Consider the following 23485-nt stretch of genomic DNA (forward strand, 5'->3'; position numbering starts at 1 on the left):
GAATCAAAAATATGGATGACCAAAACATTGTGAAAGTTAGGAGTATGATGTTAAGCCAAGAAGGCTAACATACAGTGATGACTCGCAGAGGGAGTGATGCTGGGCGGTGGGGCGGGGCGGGGGATGGACAGGATGGGGGGTAGTAAACCTCGAGACGCGGTGCGGTAAGCATAAGTTTCCAGCGGGCTTTCGCCATATGACAAAACACTCATAGGCGGCCCCCCCACGGTATCCATTGGGCTCGATTAGCACTTATCACAAATTTCCTTACACAGAACGCTGTAAGCGAGCAAAACCGTGAGTATGCGGTGTAGCGCACAGGTGGGTCTGGGAAGGGTGCACCTTAGCGCATGCAGAGCTCCCGGCTCGCCTCACTTGGTCCTGAAGAAAACCTACAATTGAATAGTGTTGAAACATGTCGACCACACTTTTATTCACATTCTGGTCAATATAACCATTAGAAGTATCTCACTTGCTTTTAACTGTGTTACACTGGCTCCAGAATAAAAATTTCTTGAGGGAGCACACGTTGTACACTTTTAAACTTCGCGATTTTTCCCTTACACATTCACTCACAAAAAGAACCAGCTCCGCTCCAGTTGCAGGCGTCGCAGCACACCCAAGTTGCAATCGGTCACTGGGGTGGACCCAGATGATGAAGCATCTCACCAACTAGATCGGTGAGTGAGGGGTTTCTTAAAAAGAAAAAAAACTTTTTTCTTTTTTTCACATTTCTCCGTTTTGAGTACTAGGACCTTCCGTCCTGGGGCTACTCCTTTCTTTGTTTGGTTATGATTGCACCTCCATAAAAAACCCAGATGATTCATAGAGGGTATTAAAATCGCCCTAATTATAAGGGCAAAGTCCCCTCCATGTGCACTAATAAGATTCCTCAGACAATTTAAAGTGATAGATTCTGTAGAGAGTGGATAACATCTATTATAAATGTCCAGTAAATCTCCAGTCTTTGTAAAGTATTTGTAAAACGCGAACAATTACCCGAGGGTGTCCAGGCGCTATGCGCCGTAGGGTAGATTAAGCGAGCTATTGTCCAGAGTTATGTGGTGCTGGGCTGATTTGTCACCGGCGCCAGGGATCGAACCATGTGCCCCCACGTTCCGGAGTCAGCCGCCCTGGCCGCTGAGCCAAACCCCTTCCCACATTATTATAGATATTAAGTTTAAAAAAATGGTTTGCTTGCCCTTAGGGTAAACTTTTAGGGCAAGTACATTAAGAGACCCAGTGGCAATTTATTTCACAATGCAAGCAAGGGACATCTTAACCCATAATAATAGGCCACCTGATGGCCGGCCTGCAGTGGACTTATGAACAAACACTTGGTAGTTTCTATTACCTTGTGGAAATATCTCACCCATGGCCCAATCTACCAAAGTCCCCCAATCCTTGCCAGCCCGCTTTGCCTTAATACCTGCATCATTCCTACTAAGCAGGGTTACAGATGTTTCACAATGAAAGAGGGGAGTTTAGAGTTGGACCCCATCAGCCGTCGGAGCTTTGGAAAAAACTTTAGGTTTAAATGTGTGATAAAGACAGCCCCTTTACCATTCAAGTGAATTGTAGGGATAAACCCAGGGCCCACTAAGCGTTGTGATTCTTTATGCTCATCTAGAGGTTTAGGTGCTAAATGTAGTTAATCTAAATAAGGGTCACAATTTCCGTAGACCTCTCAAGCATCCCTTAGATGTGAAACATTCAATCTGCATCAGTAGCAATGAAAACACCAGTCCTCAAATACAGGTGTAAATCATGCAGGAATGGATTAAAAAGCAATTGGCTATGTTCTGAACTCTGTGAAACCTGATAGAGCTCAGGCGTCCTCTGTTACTCATTGCTGCTGTTTGGAGTATAACGTGAAATATTTGTATTCTGTGAAGTCTAGTGTGAAGCCAGTATTAGGGGCACAGCGATTTGTTGATGTATGTGCTCACCTCTGAACCTGCCACTGCCCATTGAGCATGAAGCTCTAGTATTAACTTCCATATATGTACCATCAAGCACCCGTTGTCATTACTCTGAAATATGAACCGCATATCCTAAATCTTTCTTAGATATATTGAGCAGTTGGTGGTGTAATGCAAGATTATAGGGCCGCCTTGCAATTTTTCTCACTGGACCCTGACTCATTTTATCTGCCTCAAAGATACACAATGGACCTGGACTGAGCTGAGGGCCACTTCTGTAGTTTATGGAATTTGGGATCCTGTACGAAGCCGCCATATAGAGAGCGCAAAGGTAGGCACTGAGTTTTACATGCTCAATATAAGCAGAAAGTAGCCTTATTGGAGTGTTTTTTACTGCATTGTAAACACATTACAGACATATGTGGATTCTGAGAGCAAAGTCTTTACATGAACCAAGAACATATCCTAATGTATGTTCTTTCTGTTGCAAAGTGACCACTTTTTGAATGGTCACCCCCAGTTTTTAATTTCTGTGGAACTCACCTGTTCGTAATCTAAACTCTAACACAAGGGCACTGCTATCGTATGCCCTGTGTTGTTTCTCTAACACCTAAAACATGTTGAAATTGGTTTAAAACCTGATTGTCAAAATTAACATTCAGTCGAGGCTGTGTTGTTTTGTGCAGAAATACAACCACAGCAAAGGAAAGTTAAATGTCACTTGTGGGCTTCAGCACTTATTGCGCCATCCACTACAGTAGCAGTCAAAACATAGCTTCAGGCCTACCCTGTGTAGTCTGACAGCAGCAGATTGAACCCTGATGCACAGACCTGTCAAAATCACCCTTTAGACAGGCAGGAAAACCTGATTTTAAATATTAAATAGGTCACCCCAAAGCTCACCCTCTTGCCCACAAGGTATGGTGAATAATATTTAACAGTGGAACATGGGTGGCATTAGAAATGGCAGGTTCCCCCAGTGACTAGGCCCCACGCGATAATGTCAGTGGTCAGGCTGTAGCTGTGGCTAGCAAATAGGAAAGGTCGAAGTATAGATTATAAACTTTAATCTATAACTTTTGACCTATACCAGCTATAGACTCCATTCAAAGACTTATTTTTATATTTAATAAAACTCCAATATAATAGTGAAGTTGGATTTTCATTAAATATATAGAAAATGTTATGTTTTTGAAAGTTAACTTTTCCCTCATTTGCATTAGCACATTAGGTGTGAAAGAGGTGTAAAAACTATTCCCAGAGCAGAGACAATGACCTATGAGTGGGAAGGTGTTTCTTCCCCTGGGAGGAAGACGATTTGAGGTTGATCCAGGAACTTACATTACTTTAAAGCGTTCTTCCCTGTCACAAGTAAATGGCAAGTGACACTTGGAAAGGTACCAGCTTTCGACCACTAGTCAAGCTGACACTAAACCCAGTGAGAGGAAAGCCATCCTCTTAACTGGTTTTGAGTGACCACAGAGGAGAGGACTGCTCATTGCCCTGGCCACACCTCTGGTGAACACACAGGCTCTGCACAAAAGGAGAAGGGGTTCTCCATCTTGAATTTTGAGAGCGAGGAGCACTCTGGAATGGTTTGCAGTAAGGCAAACAGGAACTGGTGAAATTTGGAAAGAGTTGCCCCTGGAAAAACGTACCTCATTTGTTAGGGAGTGCCCAGGAGTCACCATCGCCCACTAGCTGGTGCCAGGCATGCCAAAGCACCTCCTCAGAACACTTACTGGCCCTGCGAAAGATCAGAACAGGACTAGACCTGCTGCCTGTGACCTAAATGAGCCTTGAAGAACTGGACCTGCCTCTTGTACCCAGGACAAAAAGTGGTCTCCGAGGGTCAGTTGGATGACTTCCTGGAACTAAATACAGTGCAACATAGTTATTGCATCGTAAAAAAACTGAATGTATACTAAGGGTTATTACATGAAAACGGAATAAGTATTTATTAAGACAATGAAGTTCCACATACAATAAAAAGCAAAACCAACAATAAATCACACAAAACATAAACCATAGTATTTCAGTATTGAACTGTTAACTCACATTTAAAAGTTAGTGCATGCAGTCACTACATTCATTGTCTTTAGTGGGCTGTTTTTAATCCACTGTTCATAAAATCTAAGATTCACAATTCAATCTCGTAGGCATCAATGGATTAATGTTATCATTATTTCATTATTTGTGAGAGCGCCACAGACAACAACACTAATCCCTGTCAGGAGGTCGACCCACAGCTGACCACAGAAGAAAGGGAAGATATTTATCTCTTCCAACTCAGCACTAGAATGTCTTCAGCTTGTCTTCGATGATCTATTGCATGCTGGCTTATGCATGCATCCAGGGTGGCGGTGGAGAACGGTGTGTCTGGGAGACGGCCATCGCTGAAAAATGATGTAAGTCCTTACTTGTCACAACATTCCCTACATGGAGGTCTATACCGAGGATGCTGAGCAGGCTGCCATTGAGTACTTCCTTCTTCCATGATCACTCCAGGGGGCAATATCAGTTTGATAATGAAATCGTACCTATAGATCTTGTCATTAAGGTTCAGTTGAATTAATTGTATATTTATTATACACATCTGCGTGTCCTCAAATCTTTTATGTATGCCACCTTGAACATTTCTGATTTTAATAGGGCAGCTAAGTTCCTATTGAATTCATATAAGCAAATTGTTATCAGAAAGGTCTGTAACTTTTGGAATAAAATTGACAAAACTCTTGTTTGTCAACCAATTGAATGAATTCATGTGTTGTAACATGATTAATGTTTTCCCTCTTATTATGTTTATCTGCTTTATTTAAACTGTATTAAACTATTAACAAAAATAAAATACTAAAAAACTACCATGTGCACCGGGGTGACCTCAACATAGTTAAAAAGGCAGCAAGTCCATAGCAATGCCTCCTACCAGACAACTCCTACACCCAAAAGGAGCGCTAGCTAACAAACCTGCAAACTATGTTCCTCTATGGCAGTACCAGTAAGAGGGGTGAGAACACCCAATAAACCCTTGCGAGCTTGGGCAAATATAGACAATATAAAGTTGAAGATGCTAGCATCTTCAACTTTATATTGTCTATGGCAGTACGGCCTAACACAAAGCAAAAAACAAAAAAACTTGCACATGCGACATGCCTCTAAAGTCCATATTTTGTTCTATATGAAACTCAGAGGTGTGCAGAAACGTACATTCTAGACTGCACAAAGGGCCAGATGAATGACCATTCTTAGCGGTCGCAAGCGGAGAACCAGGCGTTTTGCGGCCGCTAAAGAGTTGTTTGGCATGTACTAACCCTATTTTTGAGACAGTAACCTATTTCAGACTCGCAAAATAGGGTTTGCGAGTTAGTATTAGGAAGGGGCATGTCAAGGGCATCCCTTCCTAATAGCTAGTCACAGGGGGATGTACGAATTCACATTCATACTTTACCGACTTTGTGAAGGAGGCTGTAACCCATTTGCAAATGGAAAGGTCTCCCAAAGGGACCCCTCTCCTTTGTGAATGTGTGGGCGCCAACATTTTTTAAGAGCAGGCAGTGGTCACACAAACCACTGCCTACTCTTAAAAAATGAAAAGAAAACTTTTCATTTTTATTTTTTTAAATGCATGCCATTTTTCTGTAAGTAAAATGGGCTGTATTTAAAAAGAAAAATTGCTTTATTTAATAAATAATCAGAGACATAGAGGTCTGATTTCCCTAGCAGGCCACCATCCCTGTGGTGGCATGCTACTCCCAATAGGTTGCACATTGCGACCTACTTCATGATAATTAATGATGAAGGTCATTTGCGACCCCATTGTGAATCATTAAATGTGTCATAGATACATTAGTACATTTCATTTTCCAACGTGCTAATTGCGAGCCGCTAAAAATCGCAATTTGTGAGTCGCAAAATGAAATGGTCGTACGTGTGGCCAGAGGTGTTAAAAGGCTATACCAATATCAGCTGTGGGCTAGACAAATATAAGTAACATTAAAAAAACTTATTAATGAGATACATAGACCTTGATTGTGAGTTGCTAAACAACAACAGTGGTTCTGTCAGGAATCACAAATAATTTGAAAACCTGTAATTAATACATGTCAAGAAACATACCCCGTGAATGATATAAGGAGACACACACTACCAATTACGGTTCAAAAGGTAAATCTTTAGTATAAACCTTGTCATGAATCAATCTACAAATGACAAATGGCTGTCCACAACGAAAAGACAAATAGACTGTGTAAACATTTAGTGATTGGTCGTGACTGGTCACTGTTAGACCTGACACCCTTGGCGTGGTTATTCCCCCATCTTTTTGCCTCTGCTCATGTATTTTTGATGCTGTGCTGGATTTCGTTTTTGCTGGTTTAGATGCTTTGGACACTCTGCCACTGCTGATCAGTGTCAGAGTGTAAGTGCTCCCTCTGTAAATTGTCATATTGATTGGGTATACCTGATTGGCATATTTGTATCACCATGAAGTCCCTAGTAAAGTGCACTGTGTGTGCCAGGGCTGGTGATGACAGATGCTACTAGTGGGCCTGCAGCGCAGATTGCGCCACCCACATAAGTAGCCCTAAAATGGTGTCTCAGGCCTTCCAGCGGAGGGCCTGTGTGCAGTCAGTGGACTGCCATGTCCGCCTGGCCAGTGTCCCCACTGGCTGGGCCTAACCCTTCCCTGTCTGTGCACATCAGTCACCCCTATGGAAGGCTCAAGGTAACCCCCTGGGCAGGGTGCAGTGTATGGATAAGGTAGAGCATGTACTAGTGCAGGTAACATGCTCTGGTAGTGAGCAGCAGCCATTTTGTGTGCTCACTGCTGTAAGGCTGTCTTGCTCCATAGAGTAACATGGGGGAGGCTGGTCCCATTGGATCCCAGCCTATCTTCCCATAGGAACAAGATGGAACATAAGTGATTGATATCCCTGAACTCAGAATTTAATAACACATCTTTTTGGAAAGGTTGTTTTTGAATTCTGTGTTTGAGAATATTACTTTTAGAAAGTGGCTGTTCTCTTGTCTAACCTTTCTGTGTGCCTGGGACTGGTTGTGGATTGACTGCCTGGGTTGAGGATGACAGGGGCTGCAGAGCCTCCAAGGGGTTATCTGAAGCCAGCCCGTGGGTGAAAGGCGGCATCTGCTGCCAGGGAAGTGGGAGGAAATCAATCAATCAGTCGCCTCTGATAGTGCAGGGCTGTGCCTGCCTGACCACCCTGCTGGCTCCCCCTCCTGCTGACCAACTGTCACCTCTGACCCTGATACTGACAGGCTGAAGGAAACCAGAAACATCCCAGTGCTCCAGCAACCCCAGAACTGGTTTAGACCGGGCTCAGGGCCCCCTTGCACAAAGACTTCAAAGGACTTCAAAGACTTTTTGGGGTATAAGAGAAGGTCCCCTGACTACAGATTTTTAGATTCTACAATCAAGAGGAACCTCTGCCAGAAGAAGGACTGCTGAAGGAGCTGATGGAAGATTGCCTTGCTGTGTGCTTTAAGGGCTGACCTATCCTGCTATCCAACTGAAGGAGAGGAGAAGAAAGGGACTTTGCTGTGTGCTGTGACCCTGCCTGCTTGAAACTGCCAAGACTTTGCTGTGTGATGTGTCTTTACTGAATCTCCAAGGGCCTGAGGAGAGCTGGCCTCCTGTTTGGAACCCAGGGATAAAAGGTTCCCAAGCTTTGCAAAGAACTGGAGAGGAGATCGTGTGGTGTTCTGCCCCAACGCGTTTTGCTAATTGCCAGCTGGGAGGAGCGATCGCTGTGCTCATCGGCACAGATTCAGGGGTGAAACGAGGCCCGTGGTGTTTCCCTGCGCCCAGGATTACCCCTGCTGATCTGCTGGTTAGAAACGGTCTAACCGCGACCTGTGGCCCGGAAAATCTGTTGCCGCCAAATCACCGTCGCGGCCCGGGGCCAGGAACACCCTCTCGCGTTGCTGTTCGCGACCAGGAGCTGCGGTAGCGAAGATAGAAGCCGCCGCGCTCCTATTGGCCCAGCGAGATGAGCCCCTCCAATAACGCTGCGCTGGGATTGGCCCAGCGCCGCCGCGTCATCGCAGAGGCAGCGCACTGATTGGCTGACGGCTCAGCGTCATCCAGGGGCTGGTCCCGGGAGCCGCGCTGTCATTGGCTGACTCCCGGGCGTGTTTGGAGGCTTGCCGTGAACGCCGCGACCGGATTGGTCCTCGGCGTCCTCCCTTGTGGAAAGCTGCGTGCCAGTGAAGGAGCCGAGGGATTGCCGGGATCACCGCCGGGACCGGGGAAGACTGACCTGACCTCGCCGAGGGAATCTAGCTCGTCCCGCACCCTTGGCCAGCCGTCCCCCACAAGTTGAGCAGCACCACCTCCCCCGCCGCTCGTTGGATTGTCGAGAGCGGGCGGGAAAGGAAAGGGGACCGGCCGGGGCGGGGACGCGTGCGATCTGCACGGCCCGGTGAGCCTGAAACAAGAAAGGAGCAAGCTTGCACCTGCGGTAAGAAAGAGTCCCCGGGCCTCGCGGAGGAGCGCATTTGCAGCGCCTGAAGCCCACCAGTAAGAATACACGTGGGCAGTGTTTTGAATGCTCGTTTTTAGAGCTAATTGCATACAAATCAGTGGCCCTATTTTTAATTACTGATTAGAGAGACTAGAGACTATCTTCTTTTTACTAAGAACTTCCTAACAAGTGCAACCATTAAGAATTAAGTGCAACATTTTTATGACAAAGTGATTATCGTGCAACTGCCTTATTTACATTGCTGAAATTAGATAAAGTTATATATTTTTATAAAATATACTTACCTGTGTGGTCTCAGTTTGTGGTGGATTGGGGATTATTGTTGTGTTGAGTGCAATTATTATACACATTGCCTTGGGGATAAGCCTGCCTGCTCGCGCCAAGCTACCTAGAGGGAGAGCGGAGGTTATCTACTGTGTGTATTCCTTCACCCTGACTAGAAGCAAGGGTCCCTACTTGGTCTATGGTACTTACCTCTGCCAACTACAGACCCCCAGATCTAACAGTGACATGGTACGGTACAAGGATAAAACAAATGACATATATTCCTACATATAAACAAAACATTAGGTCATGGGTGTCCACTTTTGGATACAAATGTCACAACGGGATGAAGCATTCCCTTGTTTAAGTTGAGACTTTGTGTGGACGGATACACATAAAGAACGTTGACATTTCAACCCTATATCTTAGTGCAGATTCATATGCATCAGAGGCGGGTCTTCATCAGGACTCAAGTAAGGGGTAGGACAGCCTGATTGAACTAAGGAAGCGGGTATGCTTTCTTCAGTGGGTCCTTTTTAGTGGGAGAATGTCAGCCGACAAACTTGAAAACCATCTTGGGGTAGTAATTTCTTGTTTGCTTATTTAAGCGATCTTCTACGCCAGCCGGTACAAGGATCTGTGTGGGTGCCGCCGTAGCGATCACTTTGGTAGAAAGGAGAGGGAAGCAAGGACATTCAGGTCCATCTCAGCATACCTACGCTGAGACGGACGCGGACGGACCCACTGAATAAAGCATACCCGCTTCCTTCGTTCAATCACTAAATATTTACACAGTCTACTTGACTTTTCATTGTGGACAGCCATTTGTAATTTGTACATTGATTCATGACAAGGTTTATACTAAAGATTTACCTTTTGAACCATAATTGGAAGTGTGTTTCTCCTATATCCTTCACAGGGTATGTGTCTTGACATGTATTAATTACAGGTTTTTAAATTATTTGTGATTCCCGACAGAACCACTGTTGTATTTTAGCTCCCACACTCAGGTTCTGAGGGTTACTGGGTTACGCCATTACTACTAATGGTTGATTGTGAGTTGGCGGACTAGAAAGAGGTTGAGCTGTTTGCTTGGTGTGGTAAATACCTTCTATTCTGAGTTTTAAATTTGGAAATGAGTCACAGCATGCAGAATCTGCATTTATCACAACAAATTCTGCAAGTATTCGCTTTTTTCTGTCCTTCCAATCCCACCCTAATAAAATTCGGCCAGTTGGACATACAAAGATTGGTCAAGGGGAAACAACAGGGGTGCGAAACTTAACATACACCTCTGACTTCTTACTCCCTATGCACAAGGATCAGAATTTAACTTCCAACTCCTAATAGGGTTGTAGAAACACCTTGCACATGTAATACCATGAAAGTTGCAGACACGTTTGCTGCGACAACAATCTCCATCAGAGAAATCACTTCATGCCAAAACTCTGCTCTCAAAAAACGGTTCAGTAAGACACTTTTTTGTTGTTACAAGAGCATTGTTAAAATTAGGCCACACAAAGGTCCAGTACAAAAGTGTCCATGTTTCACTTATGTCTGGGCTTCTTCTTCCCAGCAATAAAATTAAATGTGGCTCAATGCAGAGCAAATATATGACATTAGGCACAAAATGCATGGTAGTTCAGGTAATTTACGGTGACCTTTCGGGTACAATAGGCGATCTCGAACTAGAACATGACATCAATAGCATCTCACCCGGTTAAACGCCCCCTAATAAAGGTATGGCTTTTTGCCCAGTTGCTTCCACTTCAGGTGGAAATCACTGTGTAGAATGAAACATTTCTGGAATGAGATTGTTGCTTTATAGAACTCCATTGAATGCTGCTTATTCGCATATTGCAATTATACAATATATGCTATCACATGGGACTACTGCATATCTGTAGTGCAGAATTGTGCAAATCCTATCACCAGGAGAGTGAAAGAGGCCGACTTGAGTCAGTATTGAGTAGTGAATATCGTTATACCTTAATATTGAAGCCATACTATTGAGGGGAAAGAAATTGACAGTAAAGTACATATAGATTTTTTTTATATCTAGCTCCACATATATGTACCTTTGAAATATATACATCAACAAGGTATGCAGAGTTGGATTTAAGAATACTACATCTATACTTCTGTATTGGCACTTATCTTTTGATATTTTGTTCCTTAATATTTTTCTACAATAGTCTACAATAGTAAGATATCATGTTGTTTCCTACTCAATATTCCAGCCTACAACCCTTCAGATGATTATCATCTTTTGCGTTTACATTTAAACAACAAAAGAGTGACCGAGGATGTAGACCAAGGTGAGATTAGTGGTTACACCCGCAAAATCAAATGGGGTAAGAAAAGGTTATGTGAAGAAAAAACTATTGTTTAGTAAAAAGAACCCTCACTCACCGACCTGGTCGGTGACATGCTTCATCATGGGGTTCCCACCGGGAAGACCGAATGTCTCCCCGGTGTGCTACAACGCCTGTTGTTACAGCGGAACTGGTTTTTGTGTTTAAGGTGGTGATAAGTGATGATTTAAAAGAAAGCAGCCTGTATCCAAAAATAATTTCAATAAAGGATCAGAATGCATTTGTTAAAAACAAGTGGAGCGGACACCAAAAGATTTTAAAATTGAACCAGTTGTGTCCTTAGTGTAAAAAATAGGTCAATATTCGGGCTGCGGATGTGTTACGTGTAGGTCGCGTGAGGGTTGTCGCCAAATCCAAAATTAGATTTGGCGTGAAGGTTACCCCTGCCGCGAGCCCAAAGAAGTGAGGCTGATTTTGTCTTCAAGTTTTTGGACGCTTGGAAATTCCAGGTTTGGCCGCTCAAACCGTGAGTGAGTTCAAGTAGCACACACACTCCCGAGGTCAGGATACACCTTAGCGTGTGTATACCGCCCAGGGCCATTTCTTTTCCTTTGGTCCTGATGAAAGCTCGGCTGAACAAACCACTATGAGCAGAAACATGTCGACCTATTTTTTACACTAAGGACACAACTGATGATGATCCCATACTAACAGGGATCGAAACGTCGTCGACATTTTACACTTGATGATTTCTTACACTGTATTGAAAAGATCACGTAAAGTGTATTTTCACCATCGTCTGTCAAAATCTAAAGCACTTACAGGCTGGCCTGTTTCTTTTTTGTTTGCCTTATATGTATGTCATATGTGATAGTATGACACAGGCTGTGACCCGCTTGGCAATTGTTTTTCATCTCCCTTGTCGCATATAAATATTTATACAATTAAATCTTGTCCGGCTGGACAGTAAAAATATAGATTTCAATTTTGGTCTATATTCATTTTGACTGTTATATTTTTTGTTAATGTTCGAGACCACTGTCTTTTGAAACATGTAAATACAGTACAGCCCTGCATTTCAGAAGTGGCAGAGTGCGGCGTTAATCCAAGGAGGCTAACGCCGCACTCCGTCACTTCCATTGTAAATATGCCCCTCTGTTTGTGTTGGGTTTTTTATGTGTGTTGCTGTGTAGAAAGATCTCACCATGTAATACAATCATGATCCCCAAAAGATGATCCTTGCTTTTAACTCATCCTAACTCAGGTGCCTATTAGGATGGCGGAGACCTGCGTCCGTCCGCCACCCCCGAGGTGGAGGGACCATCCGCAGGGGCAGCGGTGGTCCCTCCGGTGGAATTAGGATGTGACCGCCACCCTGGCGGTCACATCCCGTATATTTAACATTGCGGCGGGTGCTGCTTTAAGCTGCACCCGCCTCAAACTTAAATATGCATGCTGTGCATTTGCATGCACAAAGCGGCAGGCACCGCGCGGAGAAATTAAGAAATAATTTCTCCTTGATAGAGGAGGTTTCATAAGGGCAATATTATTTGATGCAAAACCCTGTGCACTTATTTTTAGTAGATAGGGATTTGCGTCAAAGACCATGGGCCGTTGCGTGGGAATGCCCATTCACCAGCCATGGAATGCCCCCTTGACGCTAAGTAATGCAAAGCCGCGGCAGTTACTTCTTCAAAAACAAGTTTTGCACTGGAGTGTAAATTAGAAAAAAACATGTTGCACTGATTTGCATCAGTTTTGTGACACAAACACACTCAGCATCTGAATAAGTATACTCCTAACTCTATCAAACATCAGTTTCAGCTGTATTAAGCAAATGAAGCAATTGGTGAAGAGATCTAGATCACATATATGCCTCAGCCCTTTACACATAGCTGCCAAGGTTTCCGATTGGTATGTGTGACATTTTTATAATGTCACTGTAATTATGAGTGACATTTCAACCACCATGAGTGACATTTTCTCGCGAGCAAAATCAAGAAGTAAAGACGAGGGAAAGATATGTAAATATCAGAAATGACACCCATATGAGCAACAAGAAAATCTTAAAACTGCTGGAAATCACAGAAATAGAATGGCTCTAAACTAGTGCCCTTGTAAACTTATCATAGTTTGTGGAATATGCAATGTATCATTGGTACAGTCAGGTGCCTCCAACAGGGATATTGAACCCTTCTCTGTTCGAAATCACTGTGTTAGCGTTAATTAAATTTTACCTTGTCTATAGTAAAATCACAACACTGTGGTGGTGAGCCTCAGCAAGGCCTACCAGTGCAAGGGATTTGCCCTTCTCTGCACAGAGTCCTCAGACCAATAGGAAGAAGTTAGCACAGAAACTGGAATAGAAAAGACAGAGTTTATTAAACCTCATGAGGTGGAACTACATTCACACAGCACCCTTCGGTAATGCATGAAGTAGCACACTGACTGGAAGGAGCTTGGTCCTTTTATACCTACACAGGGGCTCAAATGAAGGCGGTACAAGTACAGAATGCTGGTTTCAAATACATATAAGGTCATACAGAGAGTGTGCTGGCAACAAGTGGGAGGGGCTGACAGTTAGCTAATTCTGGTGTACACATCCTGACAGTTACAAGTTGGGGACAGCTGTAAGCTCAACTGAGCATGTGCGAAGCAGAAGAGGCTAAATATATCTCGTCTCTAGGCAGATTTCAAGAGCAGTTGACAGGAAGGTAGGACAGAGCACATGGCAACCACATGGCAAACAAAATGGCTGCCAGAAATACAAAATGGATTCCACACAATGGACAAGATAGTCTCTAAATACAAGATGTCTTCTGCTAATGCTTAACCTAATCGCTGCTAAATTACAACAACACTAGCAGTGCTGCACCTAGGTGGGGAAAAATAATAGAGCTGCCATGTCCTTGAGAAGTGTCTCTATGTATGTTACCTCCACTGGCTCAGTCATCTGCATACACAGACTCAGCTGCTGTACAGTAGCGAAGTGAGTCTGACCCAAGTCACGACGCTGGTGAGGACTTCTGGGTGCAAAATTGGACACAGGGATGCATATTTGTATTTTGCGTATTAATGGGAACTTTTTCTCTGAATTACCGATGATTCAAACCTGTATAGCTTCTGTTAAAAATTGCTGTTATTAGTTCTGCAGTTCCCTGCTAGGCGTTATGAGAGATGTGCCTGCCCTAAACACACCACCTGCTCAGCCTCTCGTGGACTCAGCAGTGTTCATAAGGAGTTCGAATGATGTCAAGAGACAACTGGGATGGGGGCTGGGAATGACGGAAATAAACATCCGAAAACACAGCAAATATTAGCGCACTAGTACACTACAAGTACCTAGTGCCATAGCTCAGTACTGTTACTGCAATTTATATATGCAGTTACGGAGAAGTGTTTTTAAGATGCAATTGATCACTACAGTTAATACATTACCTGCTTTCCAAGGCACTTACTGATTATTCATCATGATCGTCACTGGGAAGCTGTGCTCGGCTGGTGGCGCTGGGTCCCAGTTGTGTGAGATATTACATCTTTGCCGCAGATGGTGGTATCAGCAGCTTTTAGCCTGGCCTGCAGCCCTGCACTGCCTAAAGCAGTATTTTTACTCCTCTGTACAGGCGCTGAAAACAGGACAGCATTGCAAGAAGTTTGGAATAACATTGAATCACTCTCAAGTCATCTCTGATTTACCACACACGTTTGCTTCTCTGATCCAGGTACACCGTGTCCGGTATAGAAAGGTCAGAAACACAAGCCCACAGAAATCACTGTAAGCCTCTCGAAAGTCAGCTGCAGTCGACGTTGGTTAATTTATGTCGGAAATCTATCACCTCACCCTGCCGCCCTGCTGTGGTGAGAGTGGCGAGGTCAGAAGGAGCAGGTGCTCCACAGAGCTTCAAGAAGTGCGGGCGGCAGGAAGTCAATTAACTTCACCAGTGGGCACTGACTGCAGTGACGTCAGTTTAAGTTTTGCGCCACATGTCTACCCGGGTTTGTCTCTACAACTTGGATACTTAGTAGCAGTACTTGTGGAGCAGAGCTGCGCAGAACTTTAAGAAGCGCGGGCAGCAGGAAGTCAATTAACTTCACCAGTGGGCATTAACTGCAGTGACGTCAGGTTAAGTTCAGGGCCACATGTCGCCCGGGTAGGTCTCTAACTCGGATACTTTGTAGCAGTACTTGCAGAGCTTCAGCAGATCTAGTCTGCCCCATTAAGCTCTGCCTGCTGGGAGCAGTTCACACTGCGCTGACAGGAGCTGCAGCTCAGTTCAAATGCATTAGAACAGCACTCAGGGTGGCAGCTGAGGAGGCGCTATAATGCGTGACAATGCATTTCAGTGCGGTGATGCGGATCACCACACTGAAATGCGTTAGATTAACGCGTATTGCGTGATACTTGACAGGACTGCTGAGGCTTGCGCCAAAGCCAGACAGAAACCACCACTCTAGTTAGGGCAAGGGATTTACCCGCCAAGATAACCCCTGCTCACCCCCTTGGCAATGTGACACGAGCAGTAAGGCTTATCCCGGAGGCAATGTGTAAAGCATTTGCGCACGCACCTACCAGCAACAACATCCCAAGCCCCCCACAAAAAGAACTCCACACAAGGTTATATCAAAAATAGCCTTTGTATTCTCAAAACACATCAGATAGTAATCACACAATATACATTGTGCCAACTGGCACAGGCAATATTTACAAGGGATTATTTACACATGACAGGGCCACATGGGCCACTGTCAGACTTAGCACTTGGTAAAGAAATAGTAAAATAGATAACTTGGTAAAAGTGAACTAAATCATAAACATACAAGTAAAAATAGGTCATAGTACGTACAGCCAGTAAACACTGATAATCACTGTACTTTGCAACAGTATGTGACATGAAATCCATCATGCACAGTATACCACAAGTCTAACTACCTGCGACCCACACCACCTAAATAAACATTACACTAGGGGCGTAAATCACACAGGGAAGTATAATTTCCCTAACACAAACCTAAACAGGTAAAACAACCTCCTATGCATAAACCATATCTAGAGGTATCAAAACAGGGTGCTCAAAACATACTATACACCATACATTTCCTAGCACCCAAAAGTATTAGCACATAAATCACAATAGCACATAAATCACATTAGGGCCTGCACCCTATAAATGTAACAATCCCCCCCTGGCCAACTGGCCATCTCAAATAAGGGGGGCTCAAATCCCCAATGTCCATAAAGTCAGGGCTGCTGCCTAAGCAGCGAATGTCAAGGTTGCACCACTGCGCCAAAGCCTAAACGTTGCAGCTGCCCACTACTTGCTGGGCAGCTGAGAACAATAACTGGGGCCTAAACGTTGCAGCTGGCACTAAGTGCTGCGCAGCTGTGGAAAGCCAAGGTAGGGGGGAAGGAGTGCGTCCCACTCCTAAATTCAAAGCACATGTCCCCTGAAAGGAAAAAGTCCTAAACGGTGCAGCTGCCCACTACTTGCTGGGCAGCTGTAAATCAGCAAAACTGCTGCATGGGCTCTCCCTAGCCCTGACAACGGACTGCGCCACATGTGGGAGTCCTCTAGGCTCTGAGATTAACTGTCCCTAGGAAGTACACTGGCTCCATCAATACTGAGGTCCCTTGAAGGGAAATAACTGGCCCGCGGGCAATAAGGCATGGGCCCATCAGGGCCCGGGACACAAGGAAACAATGGTGGGAGCCCCTTGGGCTCTAGGAGTCAAATATGCCCCACGTTGGAGAGCGCTGGCTCGGGGAATCACTTAGGCATCGTTCGAGCCATCTGGCTCTTGAAGCAAGAAAACTGCCATCACTGTTGGAGCGACCCACTGAGCACCCGGGGAGGCTCTTGAGTCGGTGCCCTCATTGGCACTACATCCGTCGCCTCCTCCTGGTGCCCTACTCACCGGCTCTGTCGGGGGAGGCTCTCTCTCTCCTCAGAAGCGGCATGGGCAGGCACCGGCAGGGTGCCTCGCGCCACCTCCACAAGCACTAGGCAGCGGCGCTTGCGGGGCTCTCTCTTCTTACGAGGGCCCGCCTTCTCAATGCGCCTGGCTTCACCCGGTCCCCCATTTCGGGACCGGGACTGGGGAGGCGGAGCCCTCAAGGCTCCAGGCTATCTTCTCTTCCGGCGTCGGGCATGGGACTTCCTTTGGAAACAAGAAGTCCCGCCCGCCGTCAGGCACCATAGTGCCTGACTTCCTGTTTTGCCGCGGGCTGTGGCGGTGACTTCTCGGGGGCCCAAAACGAGGGGTTGGCTCCCTCGGTGAACAAAATAAAAAGAGAAGTGGGGTGGGCACCCGCTTGGGCTCCCATAAACGGGGTGGGCTCCCATTGCAATGTCAAATCCAAAACGAAGATGCAGGGTGGGCACCTGCGCACTCGGGAGCATCACATAAGCGGGGTGGGCACCCGCCAGGAACACAAGGAGGGGGAGAATCCCCAGGCCGGGGTATTCCCTCGCAAACGGGGCTGCAGCTCCGCACTGCTCAGCCCCCAGGCTCTCCCTTTCCCTGGGAGGGTAAATCAAAGGGGCCTGTCCAAAATAAGGCACAGGAAGTCTGCAACAAGCCTTGCTAAAATCCACAAAGAAGGAAATAGGTCCCAAAAGTCCTGGGCAGCAAAGAAAAAGCAACACAGCTCCCAACAAGGAAGTTCCTCCAGCATTCGGGGGCTAGGCAGCGCCCGGGGAGGCAAGCCATTCCCTGGGCCCCAGCAGCAGTACGCCCCTGGTAGATTCGAGTTGAAAACAAGAACATTTTTCATGGGGTTACAGCCCCTTTTTATACACCAAATCCTTTGTTTGCAAAGGTGCAGGCAAGGGGCGAACCAGATGCAACTGGTTTTTGAGCACTTTGTTTTGCTCAGCCTCTCTGCCTATTCACAGGATGTTTCAGGGACATCAGACACACCACAAGGGGTGGAGCCAGCATTGTGGAGGGAAGGCCCAGCCCTAATTAGGTCCCAGGTGCAACCCCTCCCTGCCATCAACATGCAGATCTCCCCATTCACCACCCGGCAGACCCATCCTGACTCCTGGAGCCAGGCACACCAGCCAGCTCCAGCCTATCACAAGCCAGACAGTCAATTCACATTCACTGCACAGACATGCTAACTTCTAAAAGTGGCACTTTCACACTAGGCACAATAAATCTGCGCACATTATCGAGCAGCATTTAATCTACCGAGTTCGCACATATCAAACTCGCCCCTGCACTCCCCACATATCAGGAACTACCATGGACATACATATTCCCCATGCATTCCTATGGGAGGGCGGGCCAATCTCACCACACGCACTTTAGTCTGCACACACACTTTACACTGGGACACAGGGTTAAAGTGCGCAAAGACCAGAAATCACTATAATTATGTAATATTAAAAGGCAAAAAGTTCAGGGGTGAACCTGCCAAAAGGGCCAAGTCCAAAAACGGCATTAGTATATCCAGCCGGCCCCAGGGGAAATTGTGCAGACGTGTGGGCTGCAGGTGATTAGCGCGCGCACATGCTACATGGAGGGCACTGCTGCTTAGAGGAGCACCAGTTGGGGATAAAAGTGAACAGTGTTCAGAGTAAAACTTTTCTTTCGGACTGAGAAGAAGGTTACACGAGAGCGCGCGCACGAGGGTGACTGTAAAGCACGCCTGCAGGACTTGCCTACAAGACAGCAATGGTTTTGTTCTGCTTTACAGTGAGTTTTTGCGCCCCCAGCTCACTTCAGATACTGGACGTGAGAGAGCTGTCTGTGCTGAGATCAGTGTAAAGGCCTGCAGCTGTAAAAACTCAAGTAATTTAAGGCGCTTGTACTGCAACTCCTGCTGCTTGTGGTGGCGCTCGGTGTAGTATCTTATGGAATGAATTGAAGAAGAATTGTAGTAAAATAAAGATAGATTTATTCCAAGGAAAAGAGCACATCCATGAAGATCAGCTGCCAGCATCCACAGTGACTAACTCCTAACAGCCATTACATCATGGAACTTAGAATGTAAATAATCAAATGGATACATGCAAGGTAAAGGGGAAATGCAACAAGCAAGTTAAAGGGGAAATGCAACCATTTCATTGAAAAGAAAGATACTACAAATTCTCCCTTTTTCAAAAACAAGAAAGTTAAAAACAACTCTTCCTTTTTCCCTTAAAAAAAATATGAAAAAATAATAATTCCTTAATCCTTAAATTTAGTTGCCCTCATCTAAATCATATAACACATTTCATTCTTGTTCATTAAACTAGGATTATCTTTAGATAAAGGTACATGTACACTGCATCTAATTACTTAGACATAAATAGTGCACCGCTAATGGTAAATAAAGTAAAGATGAAGAACAACCGTCTTGTACAAAGATATTTTTCTTTTCATGAACTCAATAAAACTGGACGAAATAATTTCATTCACTACTTTCAATCCAAACCACCAGAAAGTATATTGGAATAGCCCTCAATGTGAAAACCCTTTGAATTTACCAATCTTACCTGAGAAAACGTAGGGACCCTTTTAAGACCCAATTATTTTTTTCTTCACTCACTTCAGTAGTTAGGACTACTTCCAGACTGTTGGAGTTAAGAATAATATGTAAAGATTTTTCCACCGAAGAATAGACGGACCATCAGCAATTAAATAAGATTTACAACACACGATACGATTTTTAAATTAAAATATTAAATAGTGGTGCCCCAACATTTCAATATAACTACTAGTCTAACTTTTTTTTTAAATATCAGTGGACATAAGTCCGCAGCAACCTGTAAAGGAATTTTGCTAAATTTAACCATAAATAAAAGTTCACTTTTACTATTCTCATCAACATTGAAGTCTGAATCATAATCAGAAGAGTCAGAATCAGTAACACAAGCAACTTTAGGTCGTTGAGATGAACTCCTATTACAAACTTTAGCATAGTGTCCAAAAATTCCACAATTAGGACATTTAACGGATCTTGCAGGACATTTTTCACATCCAGCGTTGTGATTCTTGTCACCACATCGAAAACAAGCAAAAGAAGAAGATTCATTTCTATTAAAAGATTGTTTGTATGACGGTTTCTGGTAAAAAGAATTCCTGTTACTTCTTTTTATAGATGTATCCATACTATTTTTGATGACAGAAACTTTATTAACAGTAGGAGTAGAAGTAGTAATGGTAAACTCTGATTGCTCTGACAAGGCTTTTGAACTTCTATCAGAAGCGACAACATCCTTCAAAGAAGATTCTCCTTCCATCCAAAGTCCATGCTTTTATTTCTTGAGCAAACTACAACTTGATCCCGAATAAGTTCATCATGCAAAACTCCAAATTTGCAATGCATAGCTAATAATTTTAATTGAGAGACGTACTCCTCCACAGATTCATTTTCTAATTGTTTCCTTTTGAAGAAAGCACGTCTAGTGACCCCAATACACACTGTAGGAGAATAATGTTCAGTTAAATCCAAAATTGCAGTCTTGAAAATATCTAAATCTCCAGACCTATCTGGTTTTGTCATTTGATTATACACTCTTAAACCTTCCGGGCCAAGACTATGCAAAAGCATCCTCATTTTACGCTCAGGTGTTAAAGTTCCAACATTATCCTCAAGAGTAGCGATATAATTAAGAAAATACTCCTTCCACTCAGGCCACTTGATGATAGGTTCACCAAGAGATGTTAAGAATTCTTTTGGAGTACTAATATTATTTTAATACATGAAGCAGAATTATTATTGACAGAAGAAGTACTTGTAGAAGCAGGATTAACACAAGGATTAGTGTTACTCATTTTACTATTAAACGTGAGTTACTTGAAAAATCAAAATTTGTTATGAATAAATAATGTTGTTAAAGATAATGTAAAGTCAAGTCAAGTCAAGTCAAGAAATGTATATAGCGCGCTACATACCCATAGGGTCTCAAGGCGCTAGAGGGAGGGTGGGGAATTTTTTGTCGAATATCCAAGTTTTAAGTTGCTTTCTGAATGCCAGGTGTTTCTGAGTGAGGCGAAGGTGAGTGGGAAGTGAGTTCCAGGTTTTAGCTGCCAGGTAGGAGAAGGATCTACCTCCCATGGTGGTTTTGTTGATGCGAGGTACCGTGGCAAGGGCTTGGTTGGAGGATCGCAGCTGATGGGAGGGGGTGTAGAAGGACAATCGTGTGTTGAGGCATTCGGGCCCAAGTTCGTAAAGTGCTTTGTGTGCGTGGGTTAGGAGGCGGAAAGTAATCCTCTTATTTACGGGGAGCCAGTGGAGGTTTTTCAGGTGACCAGAGATGTGTTCTTTACGCGGGATGTCTAGTATGAGCCTGGCTGAAGCGTTCTGGATGCGTTGGAGTTTATTCTGGAGTTTTGCGGTGGTACCGGCGTATAGTGTGTTTCCGTAGTCCAGGCGGCTCGTGACCAGTGCGTGGGTGACCGTTCTTCTAGTTTCGGTGGGGATCCAGCGAAATGTTTTTTTGAGCATGCGAAGAATGTTGAAGCAAGATGATGAAACGGCGTTGACTTGTTTGGTCATCGAGAGTGAGGAGTCCAGGATGACGCCCAGGTTCCGTGCGTGGTCCATCGGGATGGGGGCTTTTCCAAGGGCTTCTGGCCACCAAGAGTAATCCCAGGGGGAAGGGGAGGTGCCTAAGATGAGGACTTCTGTTTTGTCTGAGTTCAGTTTCAGACGGCTGTGCTTCATCCACTTGGCTACTTCTTTCATTCCTTCGTGTAAGTTGGTTTTGGCGGTGTTAGGGTCTTTGGTGAGTGATAGGATCAGTTGAGTGTCATCCGCGTAGGAGATGATGTTGAGATTGTGTTGGCGAGCGATGGCCGCAAGGGGGCTCATGTATACGTTGAAGAGGGTGGGAATGAGTGACGATCCTTGTGGCACGCCGCAGATGACTTCAGAGGCCTTTGACTTAAATGGTGGGAGGCGGACTCTCTGTGTTCTTCCGGTGTGGAACGAGGTGATCCATTCCAGTGCTTTTCCTTGGATTCCTACGTCTCTGAGGCGCTGTAGAAGGGTGCTGTGACAGACTGTGTCGAAGGCAGCGGAGAGGTCGAGGAGGATGAGGGCGACCGTGTCTCCATTGTCCAGTAGAGTTCGAATGTCGTCTGTTGCTGCGATGAGGGCGGTCTCAGTGCTGTGTTTGGCTCGGAAGCCGGACTGTGAGGAGTCAAGGGATTTGTTGGTTTCGAGGAAGGCGGCGAGCTGGTTGTTGACAGCTTTCTCAATGACTTTGGCCGGGAATGGAAGAAGCGAGATGGGGCTGTAGTTTTTGAGTTCGGTGGGGTCAGCTGTGGGTTTTTTCAGAAGGGCGCTGAGTTCTGCGTGTTTCCAGCTTTCCAGGAAGGTGGCAGAGTTGAGGGAGCAGTTGATGACATCTCGGAGGTGTGGTGCTATGATGGAGTCTGCTTTGTTGAAGATGTGGTGAGGGCATGGGTCAGTTGGGGATCCTGAGTGGATGGAGTTCATCAGGCGGATGGTGTCCTCAGTGGAGATTGGCTTCCAGTCATTAAGGATGTTCAGGGGGGGTGAGGGTCCTGCAGAAGATTGGGTGGGTTGGTCTTCGGGTCGGTTGTCGAAGCTGTTGTGGATGTCTGCGATTTTGTTGTGGAAGAAGGAAGCTAGGGAGTCGCAGAGGGCTTGGGAGGGGGTGATGTCGTTGGAGTTGGCTGATGGGTTGGTAAATTCTTTGACGATGTTGAATAATTCCTTGCTGTTTTGGGCGTTGTTATCTAGACGGTCTTTGAATGCGGCTTTCTTGGCAGACCGGATTAGTTGGTGGTGTATGCGGGTGGCGTTTTTGAAGGCGTCCCTGGTGCTGGTGTTAGGATCTTTTTTCCAGGCCTTTTCGAGGGAGCGACAGTGTTTCTTCGATTTCTTAAGATCATCGTTGAACCAGGATGCGTTTTTGCTGCCTAGCTTGATTAGGCGTTTTTTTAACGGTGCTAGGATGTCGGCGCTGTTGGATAGCCATTGGGTGAGGTTGATGGCTGCTTGGTCGGGGTTTGAGGTGTGGGTGGGGGGATTTAGTAGAAGCGATGAGGAGATCTGGTCGCTGGTGATTTTGTTCCAGTTTCTTCGCAGGGTGGGTTGAGGATGATTGAGGATTGTGGTCTTATTGTAGGTAAAGTGAACGCAGCTGTGGTCCGTCCAGTGAAGAGCTGAGGTGTGACTGAATGAGACATGTTTGCTGGAGGTGAAGATAGGGTCGAGAGTGTGGCCTGCAATGTGGGTGGGGGTAGTGACGAGTTGTTTGAGTCCAAGGTTGGCGAGATTGTCCAGAAGGGTGGTGGCGTTGCTGTCGTTGCTCTTTTCCAGGTGAAAGTTGAGGTCTCCCAATAGAATGTATTCCTTGGAGGGGAGGGCGTGTGGGGTGATAAAGTCAGTGATGTCGTCATTGAATTGTGTACGGGGACCTGGAGGCCGGTAGAGGAGGGTGCCTCTAAGTGTGGTCTTGGGGTCGGTGTGGATCTGGAAGTGAAGGTGTTCGGCGCTAGCGAAGTTGACGTCTGAGCTGGTTGA

Source organism: Lissotriton vulgaris, chromosome 3_1, assembly GCF_964263255.1.
Source record: "Lissotriton vulgaris chromosome 3_1, aLisVul1.2, whole genome shotgun sequence".
In the NCBI taxonomy this organism is placed as follows: domain Eukaryota; kingdom Metazoa; phylum Chordata; class Amphibia; order Caudata; family Salamandridae; genus Lissotriton; species Lissotriton vulgaris.